This window comes from Wyeomyia smithii, chromosome 3, assembly GCF_029784165.1.
Source record: "Wyeomyia smithii strain HCP4-BCI-WySm-NY-G18 chromosome 3, ASM2978416v1, whole genome shotgun sequence".
Taxonomy (NCBI): Eukaryota; Metazoa; Arthropoda; class Insecta; order Diptera; family Culicidae; genus Wyeomyia; species Wyeomyia smithii.
The window spans coordinates 152,911,761-152,925,482 of NC_073696.1; the positions used below are offsets into that span (position 1 = coordinate 152,911,761).

At 46.1% G+C, this 13,722-nt stretch overlaps 1 long non-coding RNA gene across 1 annotated transcript in view; it reads left to right on the forward strand.

The window, feature by feature from the left end:
• LOC129731892 (uncharacterized) overlaps positions 1-13,677 on the forward strand; it is a 35,842-nt gene extending 22,165 nt beyond the window's left edge. The window contains exon 4 of the long non-coding RNA XR_008729113.1: positions 13,358-13,677. This is a non-coding gene — a long non-coding RNA (uncharacterized LOC129731892). The remainder of the gene's footprint in view (positions 1-13,357) is intronic.
• Positions 13,678-13,722: the final 45 nt, after the last annotated feature.

Below are 13,722 nucleotides of genomic sequence, written 5' to 3' on the forward strand. Positions count from 1 at the left end.
GAGTGTGGGGTTGGTTTGAATCAGTGACCGGACCCACTAAAACCCCTTCAGTCTCCAGCCCATAATACTCCCCGGGACCACCGCTAGGTGTTGCTTCGGGGAGCAGCTTTTGTGCTCTGTGCACCCTCTTGGTTCTTTAGGTCTTTTTGCTAACTTAGCTAACTAACCTGGAGACTGGCCGTTAGCTAACACTGGCGTGTCGGTGGTCAACCTGTCGCCTGTTTTGCAATTCTAAAACTACTTGAGAGGCGGCTGTACAAACCGCCCTCCAAATGTTTGGGTCTTTACACATCCTCCGAACTAGGTTGTCCGGAGTGGTGTCTGGCCCGCCATCATGTCGCTCCGCGCATGCACAAAACGAGGGCACATGAAGAAGACATGCTCAGCAGTCTCTTCCGCTTCCGCGCACTCGGGACACATGGGGGACCCCGCATGCCCGAATCTGTGTAGATACTGCCTAAAGCAACCATGGCCTGACAGAATCTGTGTCAGATGGAAGTTCACTTCTCCATGGCGAAATAAGTCGATGCGTCCATCTACCCTTCGCGGAATTGGACCACTCCTGCTACTCCGATGTTTACTAGTACCTAGTGCTTTGGACCACTCTGTGGCCCGCCGTATCTCAGTATGGACGAAGTCACGCTAGCTAGAAGTTTCCGCTTGCTGCCGTACACTGCTGAGCTATTGGATATCATGCGAGATAATGCTGCAATAGCCATTGAAGCCCTCTTACAGGCATATTCGACATGGCTCCCGAAGGCGAGCTTGTCATCGATCATCACCCCCAGCAGCTTTAGGGAGCGCTTAGAGGCGATGGTGCAATTCCCGACACTGATCAACGCCTGTTGCTTCGACTTGCGGTTATTGACAACTGAAATCTCCGTCTTATGATGCGCCAGCTCCAGTTTTTTGGAGCGCATCCAGTCCTCGACGACGCTTATAGAGTGCGAAGCCGTCAACCTCCTCGATCGACTCGCCGTAGACCTCAAGTGTGATGTCGTCCGCAAATCCAACGATCACAACCCCTTGGGAGAGCTTTAGTTTCAGCACTTCATCGTACATGATATTCCACAGTACCGGGCCCAGGATGGAACCTTGTGGAACCCCTGCGGTAATTGGGACACATTTTTGACCCTCGTCTGTGCTGTAAACTAGCACACGATTCTGGAAATAATTTTCCAGAATCCTGTAGAAAGACACCGGAATCTCTAGTTTCCGAAGCGAGTGGGCTATGGAATCCCAGCTAACACTATTGAACGCATTTTTCACGTCCAACGTGACGATTGCGCAATAGTGAATGCCCCATCTTTTACGCTGGAGTGCTACCTCTGCTGTTTTGGTGACGGACAGAATAGCATCCACCGTAGACTTGCCTTTTCGGAAGCCGAACTAGTTACTCGACAGACCGTTTGCACTTTCGGTGTACCTAACCAGTCTATTGAGAATAACCTTCTCGAGCACCTTACCCGCCGTATCGAGCAGACATATCGGTCTGTATGCCGACGGGTCACCAGGTGGTATATATATATATATATATATATATATATATATATATATATATATATATATATATATATATATATATATATATATATATATATATATATATATATATATATATATATATATATATATATATATATATATATATATATATATATATATATATATATATATATATATATATATTAATTATTAAAGAATCATTTTAAATTTGTAATATTCAACAAAGCAATTATTCTGGTAAGGTTCGGCGGAATTGGTGAGTGATTTTTTTTATTCCTTTTTTCTTTTGGTATTATTTGTGGTTATTTTTTTCCCATTAGCACTGCATTATTTAGATGGCGTCTAACATTGTGGGTTCGATAGATCCTTATGTCCCTGGAGCCTCTTTTTCTAATTATGTAGAACGTTTAGGCTTTATTTTTCAATACAATGCGGTGCCCGAAAATTCGCAAAAAGCTCTCTTCATTACACTCAGTGGTCCAGCCGTTTTTGAAGAATTAAAATTGCTATACCCGGCGCGAGACTTCCCAAGCAACCAGAATTTCGAATTTCACTTAACACACGAACTTAGAAGTTCACATAAGGTTCAGATTTGGTTCCGTGGAACTTTCTTGCTGAACAACAGGACACATTACTCACAAACCGAACTTCATTCTAAATAAAGTACCGTCAACACCTGAAAGCAACTTGAAAGTTCATGAGAAGCTGCTTGTTCCCCTTTATTGGAACCTTAAAGTTCACATAAAGTTCACACGTGAACTTCAAAACCCCCGGAAATTAAAGTTCGGTTAGCATTTTATCCGTACTTTTAATCAGCACGAAAGTTCAGTAGAAGCTGCTTACTACTCTTCATTAGAACCTTAAAGTACACATGAAGTTCACACGTGAACTTCACAAACCATCGGAAATTAAAGTTCGGTTAGCATTTTATCCGTACTTCTAATCAGCACGAAAGTTCAGTAGAAGCTGCTTACTACTCTTCATTAGAACCTTAAAGTACACATGAAGTTCACACGTGAACTTCACAAACCATCGGAAATTAAAGTTCGGTTAGCATTTTATCCGTACTTTTAATCAGCACGAAAGTTCAGGAGAAGTCTATGTCATACTTCATTTCTACTTTAAAGTTCATGATAAGTTCCTACTCGGCCTTGGCGAAAGTGAAGTTTGCTCCAGGATTAGCGCGAGAATGTCGGATTCTCTTGCGGCGCGAGCAAAATTCTTGCTGTTCCTCTTGCTTGGACGCCATCTTGAAAACTGTATCGATATATATATATATATATATATATATATATATATATATATATATATATATATATATATATATATATATATATATATATATATATATATATATATATATATATATATATATATATATATATATATATATATATATATATATATATATATATATATATAGATATATGTATATATTTCAAAATGGCGTCGCAGTTTTCAAAATGGCGTCCAAGCAAGAGGAACAGCGTCTCAAAATTTTGCTCGCGCCGCAAGAGAATCCGACATTCTCGCACTAATCCTGGAGCAAACTTCACTTTCGCCATTTATATATATATATACATATACATTTTATATATATATATATATATATATATATATATATATATATATATATATATATATATATATATATATATATATATATATATATATATATATATATATATATATATTTCAAAATGGCGTCGCAGTTTTCAAAATGGCGTCCAAGCAAGAGGAACAGCATCTCAAAATTTTGCTCGCGCCGCAAGATCCGACCGAACTAGGTTGTCCGGAGTGGTGTCTGGCCCGCTCACTACCATCATGTCGCTCCGCGCATGCACAAAACGAGGGCACACGAAGAAGACATGCTCAGCAGTTTCTTCCGCATCCGCGCACTCGGGACACATGGGGGACCCCGCATGCCCGAATCTGTGTAGATACTGCCTGAAGCAACCATGACCTGACAGTATCTGTGTCAAGTGGAAGTTAACTTCTCCATGGCGCCTCCCGACCCATCCGGATACGTCCGGAATAAGTCGATGCGTCCATCTACCCTGTGCGGAATTGGACCATTCCTGCTGCCATCTGATCATCGAGAATGACCTTCTGGTGCCTCGTATACCCCTTGTGTCACGTTGATCGAAGCATTCTACGTCCTCCTTAATGGCTATGCTGATAGGCATCATGCCGGACAGGACGCAGATTGCGTCGTATGACACTGTACGGTACGCGCTCACAACCCTCAGGCACATGAGCCTGTAGGTACTTTCCAGTTTTCGACGATGACTGTTGGTACCTAACGCTTTGGACCACGCTGGCCCACCATACCTAAGTATGGACGAAACCACGCTGGCAAGAAGTTTACGCTTGCTGCCATATACCGCTGAGCTATTGGACATCATTCGAGATAGTCCTGCAGCGGCCGTTGAAGCCCTCTTACAGGCATAGTCGACGTGACTCTTAAATGTGAGCTTATCGTCAACCATAACACCCAAGAGCTTCAAGGAACGCCTTGAGGTAATGGTGCAGTCACCGACTCTGACCACCGCCTGTTGCTCTAATTTGCGGTTGTTCACAACCGTAACCTCCGTTTTATGGTGCGCTAACTCCAGTTTCCTAGAGTGCATCCAGTCTTCGACCTTGCGTATGCAGTGCGCGGCCGTCAACTCGACCTCTTCGATCGACTCGCCGTAGACCTCTAGCGTGATGTCGTCTGCGAAACCGACGATCACAACCCCTACAGGGAACTTTAGTTTCAACACCCCGTCATACATGACATTCCACAACACCGGGCCCAGGATGGAACCTTGCGGTACCCCTGCGGTGATCGGGACGCACTTCTGACCCTCCTCCGTGTTGTTAACTAGTACCCGATTCTGGAAATAATTTTCCAAAATCTTGTACAACGACACCGGTACGTGGATGCTCCTAAGCGCGAGCGCTATGGAGTCCCAACTGGCGCTATTGAATGCATTCTTCACGTCAAGCGTGACGATTGCGCAATAGCGAATGCCCCAACTCTTACGCTGGAGTGCTACCTCTGCCGTCTTGGTGACAGAGAGAATAGCATCCAGCGTGGATCTACCTTTCCGGAAGCCGAACTGGTTACTTGCCAGACCGTTTACACCCTCTGTGTACTTCACCAGTCTGTTGAGGATAATCCTCTCAAGCACCTTGCCCGTAGTGTCCAGCAGACAGATAGGTCTATATGCCGATGGGTCCCCTGGCGGTTTCCCAGCCTTCGGCAACAGCACCAATCTCTGTCGCTTCCACCTGTCCGGAAAGAGGCAGTCATCCAGGCACTTCTGCATGACTGCTCGAAATAGATCGGGGGCCACTTTCATGGCCGTCCTGATGGCCAAGTTCGGGATTCCATCCGGTCCCGGTGCCTTGCTCACCTTTAGGGAGTTGGCGATCACGATGAGTTCCTCATTCGTAACCCTTACCTCCTCCACAACCTCTGCACGGCTGCCGTCTCTCACGGATTGGATGCCCGGCAGGTTGGCCGACCATCCCTGGTCTGTGTCTGAGATACTGGAACGTCGGACGTGAGACTCAGCAACCGGAGGCCAAGGATTTGGCTCGTGTCGTGGAAAGAGTCCCTCGATGATACGCTCCAGCATCGCTGGTGATCGCTCTGCAGGCGCCAACACGCCTTTGGTCTTCGCCATTACGACTCTGTAGGCGTTGCCCCACGGATTCGTATTGGCACTCGCGCATAGCCTATCGAAGCAGGCCCTTTTGCTCGCCTTTATCGCACTTTTAAGCGCCGATCTTGCAGATCCGAATACTACACGGCGCTCTACCCTCTGTGCATCGGTACGTGCACGTTGCAACATCCGTCTTGCACGGAGGCACGCGCTACGGAGGTCCGCTATCGCGTCGGTCCACCAGTATACCGGTGACTTACCATTCCTAGGTTGGCGGGTCCTAGGCATGGTGGCGTCGCACGCCCGCGATAATGTGGCAACTAATTGGTCAGCACTCGGGCGGAGCCAACTGCCCCCCTCGCGCTCTCTTCTCATTGCTTCTGCAAATACCTCGGCATCGAAATGCGATGTCTTCCACCCGCGGACGGTCGGAGTATTGGCTCTACCCGTCGCCTGCCGCCTCACGTTCTGGACTACGCTATAGCAGACCGACTGGTGGTCACTATAGGTGTAGCCATCGTCTACCCTCCAGTTCACGATCAGTCCTGGGCTGGAGAACGTCACGTCGATGATCGACTCCGCACCATTTCTGCTGAATGTACACTTGGTTCCAACATTGGCCAGATCTAGGTTGAGCTTTGCCAAAGCTTCCAACAAGATCTGACCCCTCTGGTTCGTGCGGCGGCTTCCCCACTCAACAGCCCAAGCGTTGAAGTCGCCCGCCACTACTAAGGGTGTTAGTCCCGTCAGCTCCATAGATAACAAATCGACCATCTGGGTGAACCTTTCGATAGACCAACGCGGCGGAGCATAACAACTGCAGTAGAACACTCCGTCCACCTTGGCAACCGCGTATCCTTCATTTGAGGTTGACACAACCTCCTGAACCGGGAACTTGCTGGTCGTGCATATGGCCGCCGTACTGGACTTATCTGCAACCCAATTACCGTTTCCGGGAGGAATGCAGTAGGGGTCCGATACGATTGCGATGTCCGACCGCGACTCAGACGCTGCTTGGTATAGCAGCTGCTGTGCCGCATAGCAATGGTTCAGGTTCAATTGTGTCACCCTCACGCCCTTGGTTGACATGTACATATGTGTATGTGTATGTATGTATATATGTATATGTATATTTGTATGTATATGTAAAGACTGGAACGCGCAAAAATTGGTCGACAAAAAAAATCGTTTCTTTCAGTCAAATTCGAAATACAAAAATCTTCCTATTTTTATTTTGGTAGTTCAACTCACATGTTTAAAAGAAATAATGTTCGTTTATTATTTTGGTTTGCCAAATCCAAACTGCCGTCCTATCCGCTTAACCCCTTTGATTAAATTTTGTACAGTCTTATCGACCTCATCCGACGCCAAACGCCAGTTAGATTTATTCTGCTGCTCGTTTTCGATGGATTTATTAGTTTTTTTTTTAATATTCCGTTTGACCATGTCTCAATACTGTTCGATAGAGCGGAAATCTGGGCTGTTAGGAGGGTTCTGGTCTTAGGGTACTATAACCACGTTGTTCGCATCGTACCACTCGATCGCCTTTTTCCCATAGTGGCAGCTTGCCAAGTCCGACCAGAGCAGTACAACCCTGTTATGTTGCTCTAGGAATGGTAGCAGCTGGTTTTCCAGGCATTCCTGGACGTAGATCTCTTGATTGACGGTTTCGTACTGATGGAAATGCCGCTTTTTAGACTACACGTACATATGGCCTGCCACACGAGGTATTTTTTCAGGTACTTCGATAGTTTGATGGTTTTAAAAATTTAGGCCACTTTTCTTTTTCATGGTACGGTATAAAATTCCTGTCCCGGAAGCTGCTTGAAATCAGCCTTCACAAAAGTTTCGACACCCACGGTGTAAATTTGTAAGCAGATTACAGTTTTCCGGACCACCGCTTCGCCGAGGTGTTTTATTCGTAATCTGGGTTCGCCACCTTCACCGTCTCAAACGTCGACAACCCGGCTCGTTTCTTGGCTCGCTGCACATTAGTATGGGAGACAATGGGCTTGCCAGTGACGTATTTGATGGAGAAGTTAAGATTCCGCTTATAATTCGCTACCACCTTCTTCATCGTCGCTACCACGTCCGAATTATGATTGCCGCCGTTTCCAGGCTTCCTGGCGATCGACAGACGCTCCCCGAACGTTTCTAAAATATATATTACGGTCGGTTTGGCCACATCCAGCCATTTTGCCAATTAGGCGTGCGAGAATGTCGGATCTTGCGGCGCGAGCAAAATTTTGAGATGCTGTTCCTCTTGCTTGGACGCCATTTTGAAAACTGCGACGCCATTTTGAAATATATATATATATATATATATATATATATATATATATATATATATATATATATATATATATATATATATATATATATATATATATATATATATATATATATATATATATATATATATATATATATATATATATATTTCAAAATGGCGTCGCAGTTTTCAAAATGGCGTCCAAGCAAGAGGAACAGCATCTCAAAATTTTGCTCGCGCCGCAAGATCCGACATTCTCGCACGCCTAATTGGCAAAATGGCTGGATGTGGCCAAACCGACCGTAATATATATTTTAGAAACGTTCGGGGAGCGTCTGTCGATCGCCAGGAAGCCTGGAAACGGCGGCAATCATAATTCGGACGTGGTAGCGACGATGAAGAAGGTGGTAGCGAATTATAAGCGGAATCTTAACTTCTCCATCAAATACGTCACTGGCAAGCCCATTGTCTCCCATACTAATGTGCAGCGAGCCAAGAAACGAGCCGGGTTGTCGACGTTTGAGACGGTGAAGGTGGCGAACCCAGATTACGAATAAAACACCTCGGCGAAGCGGTGGTCCGGAAAACTGTAATCTGCTTACAAATTTACACCGTGGGTGTCGAAACTTTTGTGAAGGCTGATTTCAAGCAGCTTCCGGGACAGGAATTTTATACCGTACCATGAAAAAAAAAAGTGGCCTAAATTTTTAAAACCATCAAACTATCGAAGTACCTGAAAAAATACCTCGTGTGGCAGGCCGTATGTACGTGTAGTCTAAAAAGCGGCATTTCCATCAGTACGAAACCGTCAATCAAGAGATCTACGTCCAGGAATGCCTGGAAAACCAGCTGCTACCATTCCTAGAGCAACATAACAGGGTTGTACTGCTCTGGTCGGACTTGGCAAGCTGCCACTATGGGAAAAAGGCGATCGAGTGGTACGATGCGAACAACGTGGTTATAGTACCCTAAGACCAGAACCCTCCTAACAGCCCAGATTTCCGCTCTATCGAACAGTATTGAGACATGGTCAAACGGAATATTAAAAAAAAAACTAATAAATCCATCGAAAACGAGCAGCAGAATAAATCTAACTGGCGTTTGGCGTCGGATGAGGTCGATAAGACTGTACAAAATTTAATCAAAGGGGTTAAGCGGATAGGACGGCAGTTTGGATTTGGCAAACCAAAATAATAAACGAACATTATTTCTTTTAAACATGTGAGTTGAACTACCAAAATAAAAATAGGAAGATTTTTGTATTTCGAATTTGACTGAAAGAAACGATTTTTTTTGTCGACCAATTTTTGCGCGTTCCAGTCTTTACATATACATACAAATATACATATACATATATACATACATACACATACACATATGTACATGTCAACCAAGGGCGTGAGGGTGACACAATTGAACCTGAACCATTGCTATGCGGCACAGCAGCTGCTATACCAAGCAGCGTCTGAGTCGCGGTCGGACATCGCAATCGTATCGGACCCCTACTGCATTCCTCCCGGAAACGGTAATTGGGTTGCAGATAAGTCCAGTACGGCGGCCATATGCACGACCAGCAAGTTCCCGGTTCAGGAGGTTGTGTCAACCTCAAATGAAGGATACGCGGTTGCCAAGGTGGACGGAGTGTTCTACTGCAGTTGTTATGCTCCGCCGCGTTGGTCTATCGAAAGGTTCACCCAGATGGTCGATTTGTTATCTATGGAGCTGACGGGACTAACACCCTTAGTAGTGGCGGGCGACTTCAACGCTTGGGCTGTTGAGTGGGGAAGCCGCCGCACGAACCAGAGGGGTCAGATCTTGTTGGAAGCTTTGGCAAAGCTCAACCTAGATCTGGCCAATGTTGGAACCAAGTGTACATTCAGCAGAAATGGTGCGGAGTCGATCATCGACGTGACGTTCTCCAGCCCAGGACTGATCGTGAACTGGAGGGTAGACGATGGCTACACCTATAGTGACCACCAGTCGGTCTGCTATAGCGTAGTCCAGAACGTGAGGCGGCAGGCGACGGGTAGAGCCAATACTCCGACCGTCCGCGGGTGGAAGACATCGCATTTCGATGCCGAGGTATTTGCAGAAGCAATGAGAAGAGAGCGCGAGGGGGGCAGTTGGCTCCGCCCGAGTGCTGACCAATTAGTTGCCACATTATCGCGGGCGTGCGACGCCACCATGCCTAGGACCCGCCAACCTAGGAATGGTAAGTCACCGGTATACTGGTGGACCGACGCGATAGCGGACCTCCGTAGCGCGTGCCTCCGTGCAAGACGGATGTTGCAACGTGCACGTACCGATGCACAGAGGGTAGAGCGCCGTGTAGTATTCGGATCTGCAAGATCGGCGCTTAAAAGTGCGATAAAGGCGAGCAAAAGGGCCTGCTTCGATAGGCTATGCGCGAGTGCCAATACGAATCCGTGGGGCAACGCCTACAGAGTCGTAATGGCGAAGACCAAAGGCGTGTTGGCGCCTGCAGAGCGATCACCAGCGATGCTGGAGCGTATCATCGAGGGACTCTTTCCACGACACGAGCCAAATCCTTGGCCTCCGGTTGCTGAGTCTCACGTCCGACGTTCCAGTATCTCAGACACAGACCAGGGATGGTCGGCCAACCTGCCGGGCATCCAATCCGTGAGAGACGGCAGCCGTGCAGAGGTTGTGGAGGAGGTAAGGGTTACGAATGAGGAACTCATCGTGATCGCCAACTCCCTAAAGGTGAGCAAGGCACCGGGACCGGATGGAATCCCGAACTTGGCCATCAGGACGGCCATGAAAGTGGCCCCCGATCTATTTCGAGCAGTCATGCAGAAGTGCCTGGATGACTGCCTCTTTCCGGACAGGTGGAAGCGACAGAGATTGGTGCTGTTGCCGAAGGCTGGGAAACCGCCAGGGGACCCATCGGCATATAGACCTATCTGTCTGCTGGACACTACGGGCAAGGTGCTTGAGAGGATTATCCTCAACAGACTGGTGAAGTACACAGAGGGTGTAAACGGTCTGGCAAGTAACCAGTTCGGCTTCCGGAAAGGTAGATCCACGCTGGATGCTATTCTCTCTGTCACCAAGACGGCAGAGGTAGCACTCCAGCGTAAGAGTTGGGGCATTCGCTATTGCGCAATCGTCACGCTTGACGTGAAGAATGCATTCAATAGCGCCAGTTGGGACTCCATAGCGCTCGCGCTTAGGAGCATCCACGTACCGGTGTCGTTGTACAAGATTTTGGAAAATTATTTCCAGAATCGGGTACTAGTTTACAACACGGAGGAGGGTCAGAAGTGCGTCCCGATCACCGCAGGGGTACCGCAAGGTTCCATCCTGGGCCCGGTGTTGTGGAATGTCATGTATGACGGGGTGTTGAAACTAAAGTTCCCTGTAGGGGTTGTGATCGTCGGTTTCGCAGACGACATCACGCTAGAGGTCTACGGCGAGTCGATCGAAGAGGTCGAGTTGACGGCCGCGCACTGCATACGCAAGGTCGAAGACTGGATGCACTCTAGGAAACTGGAGTTAGCGCACCATAAAACGGAGGTTACGGTTGTGAACAACCGCAAATTAGAGCAACAGGCGGTGGTCAGAGTCGGTGACTGCACCATTACCTCAAGGCGTTCCTTGAAGCTCTTGGGTGTTATGGTTGACGATAAGCTCACATTTAAGAGTCACGTCGACTATGCCTGTAAGAGGGCTTCAACGGCCGCTGCAGGACTATCTCGAATGATGTCCAATAGCTCAGCGGTATATGGCAGCAAGCGTAAACTTCTTGCCAGCGTGGTTTCGTCCATACTTAGGTATGGTGGGCCAGCGTGGTCCAAAGAGTTAGGTACCAACAGTCATCGTCGAAAACTGGAAAGTACCTACAGGCTCATGTGCCTGAGGGTTGTGAGCGCGTACCGTACAGTGTCATACGACGCAATCTGCGTCCTGTCCGGCATGATGCCTATCAGCATAGCCATTAAGGAGGACGTAGAATGCTTCGATCAACGTGACACAAGGGGTATACGAGGCACCAGAAGGTCATTCTCGATGATCAGATGGCAGCAGGAATGGTCCAATTCCGCACAGGGTAGATGGACGCATCGACTTATTCCGGACGTATCCGGATGGGTCGGGAGGCGCCATGGAGAAGTTAACTTCCACTTGACACAGATACTGTCAGGTCATGGTTGCTTCAGGCAGTATCTACACAGATTCGGGCATGCGGGGTCCCCCATGTGTCCCGAGTGCGCGGATGCGGAAGAAACTGCTGAGCATGTCTTCTTCGTGTGCCCTCGTTTTGTGCATGCGCGGAGCGACATGATGGTAGTGAGCGGGCCAGACACCACTCCGGACAACCTAGTTCGGAGGATGTGTAAAGACCCAAACATTTGGAGGGCGGTTTGTACAGCCGCCTCTCAAATAGTTTTAGAATTGCAAAACAGGCGACAGGTTGACCACCGACACGCCAGTGTTAGCTAACGGCCAGTCTCCAGGTTAGTTAGCTAAGTTAGCAAAGAGATCTATAGAACCAAGAGGGTGCACAGAGCACAAAAGCCGCTCCCCGAAGCAATACCTAGCGGTGGTCCCGGGGAGTATTACGGGCTGGAGACTGGAGGGGTTTTAGTGGGTCCGGTCACTGATTCAAACCAACCCCACACTCCCTGAGGTTGGTCACCTCAGGGGTTTGGATGCAAATTTCCCCTCCACCTGAAAAAAAAAAAAAAAAAAAAAAAAAAAAAAAACATATGTACATGTATGCATGTATATACATATATTTTACCCACTTTCAGAAGTGAATGTGATCGCTGTTCATTTACTGATTTTTCTATAAGCCCATGCACCACGTCAAGGTTCAGTTTTATTGCAGGGAAAAGAGATAATAGTGATAATTTTATTTCATATATTAATTATTAAAGAATCATTTTAAATTTGTAATATTCAACAAAGCAATTATTCTGGTAAGGTTCGGCGGAATTGGTGAGTGATTTTTTTATTCCTTTTTTCTTTTGGTATTATTTGTGGTTATTTTTTTCCCATTAGCACTGCATTATTGAGATGGCGTCTAAAATTGTGGGTTCGATAGAGCCTTATGTCCCTGGAGCCTCTTTTTCTAATCATGTAGAACGTTTAGGCTTTATTTTTCAATACAATGCGGTGCCCGAAAATTCGCAAAAAGCTCTCTTCATTACACTCAGTGGTCTAGCCGTTTTTGAAGAATTAAAATTGCTATACCCGGCGCGAGACTTCCCAAGCAACCAGAAGTTCGAATTTCACTTAACACACGAACTTAGAAGTTCACATAAGGTTCAGATTTGGTTCCGTGGAACTTTCTTGCTGAACAACAGGACACATTACTCACAAACCGAACTTCATTCTAAATAAAGTACCGTCAACACCTGAAAGCAACTTGAAAGTTCATGAGAAGCTGCTTGTTCCCCTTTATTGGAACCTTAAAGTTCACATAAAGTTCACACGTGAACTTCAAAACCCCCGGAAATTGAAGTTTGGTTAGCTTTTTATTCGTACTTTTAATCAGCACGAAAGTTCAGTAGAAGCTGCTTACTACTCTTCATTAGAACCTTAAAGTACACATGAAGTTCACACGTGAACTTCACAAACCATCGGAATTAAAGTTCGGTTAGCATTTTATCCGTACTTTTAATCAGCACGAAAGTTCAGGAGAAGTCTATGTCATACTTCATTTCTACTTTAAAGTTCATGATAAGTTCCTACTCGGCCTTGGCGAAAGTGAAGTTTGCTCCAGGATTAGTGATGAAAAATGAGTTTTTTAAAAACAATAAAGGAAAGTGGTTTATTTTATTATCATCGGATTTTTTTTATCTAAATAAACGGCAAAAGGCAAACAAAGCTATAATTCCAATAGGTAATTTTAGGGTGTTTAAAGGCTTTCTCTATCTAAACCCTTTCTTTTGCTATCTTACAGGAAACCAATTATGAGTTCAGATTCCAGAAATGTGCAGATCAACAGAAAAATTAAACCGGGTGTAAGCTGTGAATTCCCGTTTGACACTCGTTTGCACGTGATGCTTTTATTCCTGAGCATTTTGTCCAAATCATGAGTGTTTTTTACGTTCGGCCACAGCATGATGTTGCCAGTTCTGGAGGTCCGAATCCATTTCTCGGACACCACCGAGAGTTTTCGACTACGGCAAACAGCATATCTATTAATCTAAAAAGTTTTTATCGATCTTGATCATTTATCATATTTTGTATAAATGTACTGCTTACTAGAATAAATTTTAAATAAAGGAAAATATTTCGTACACAACCTTTTTCAATAACATTACC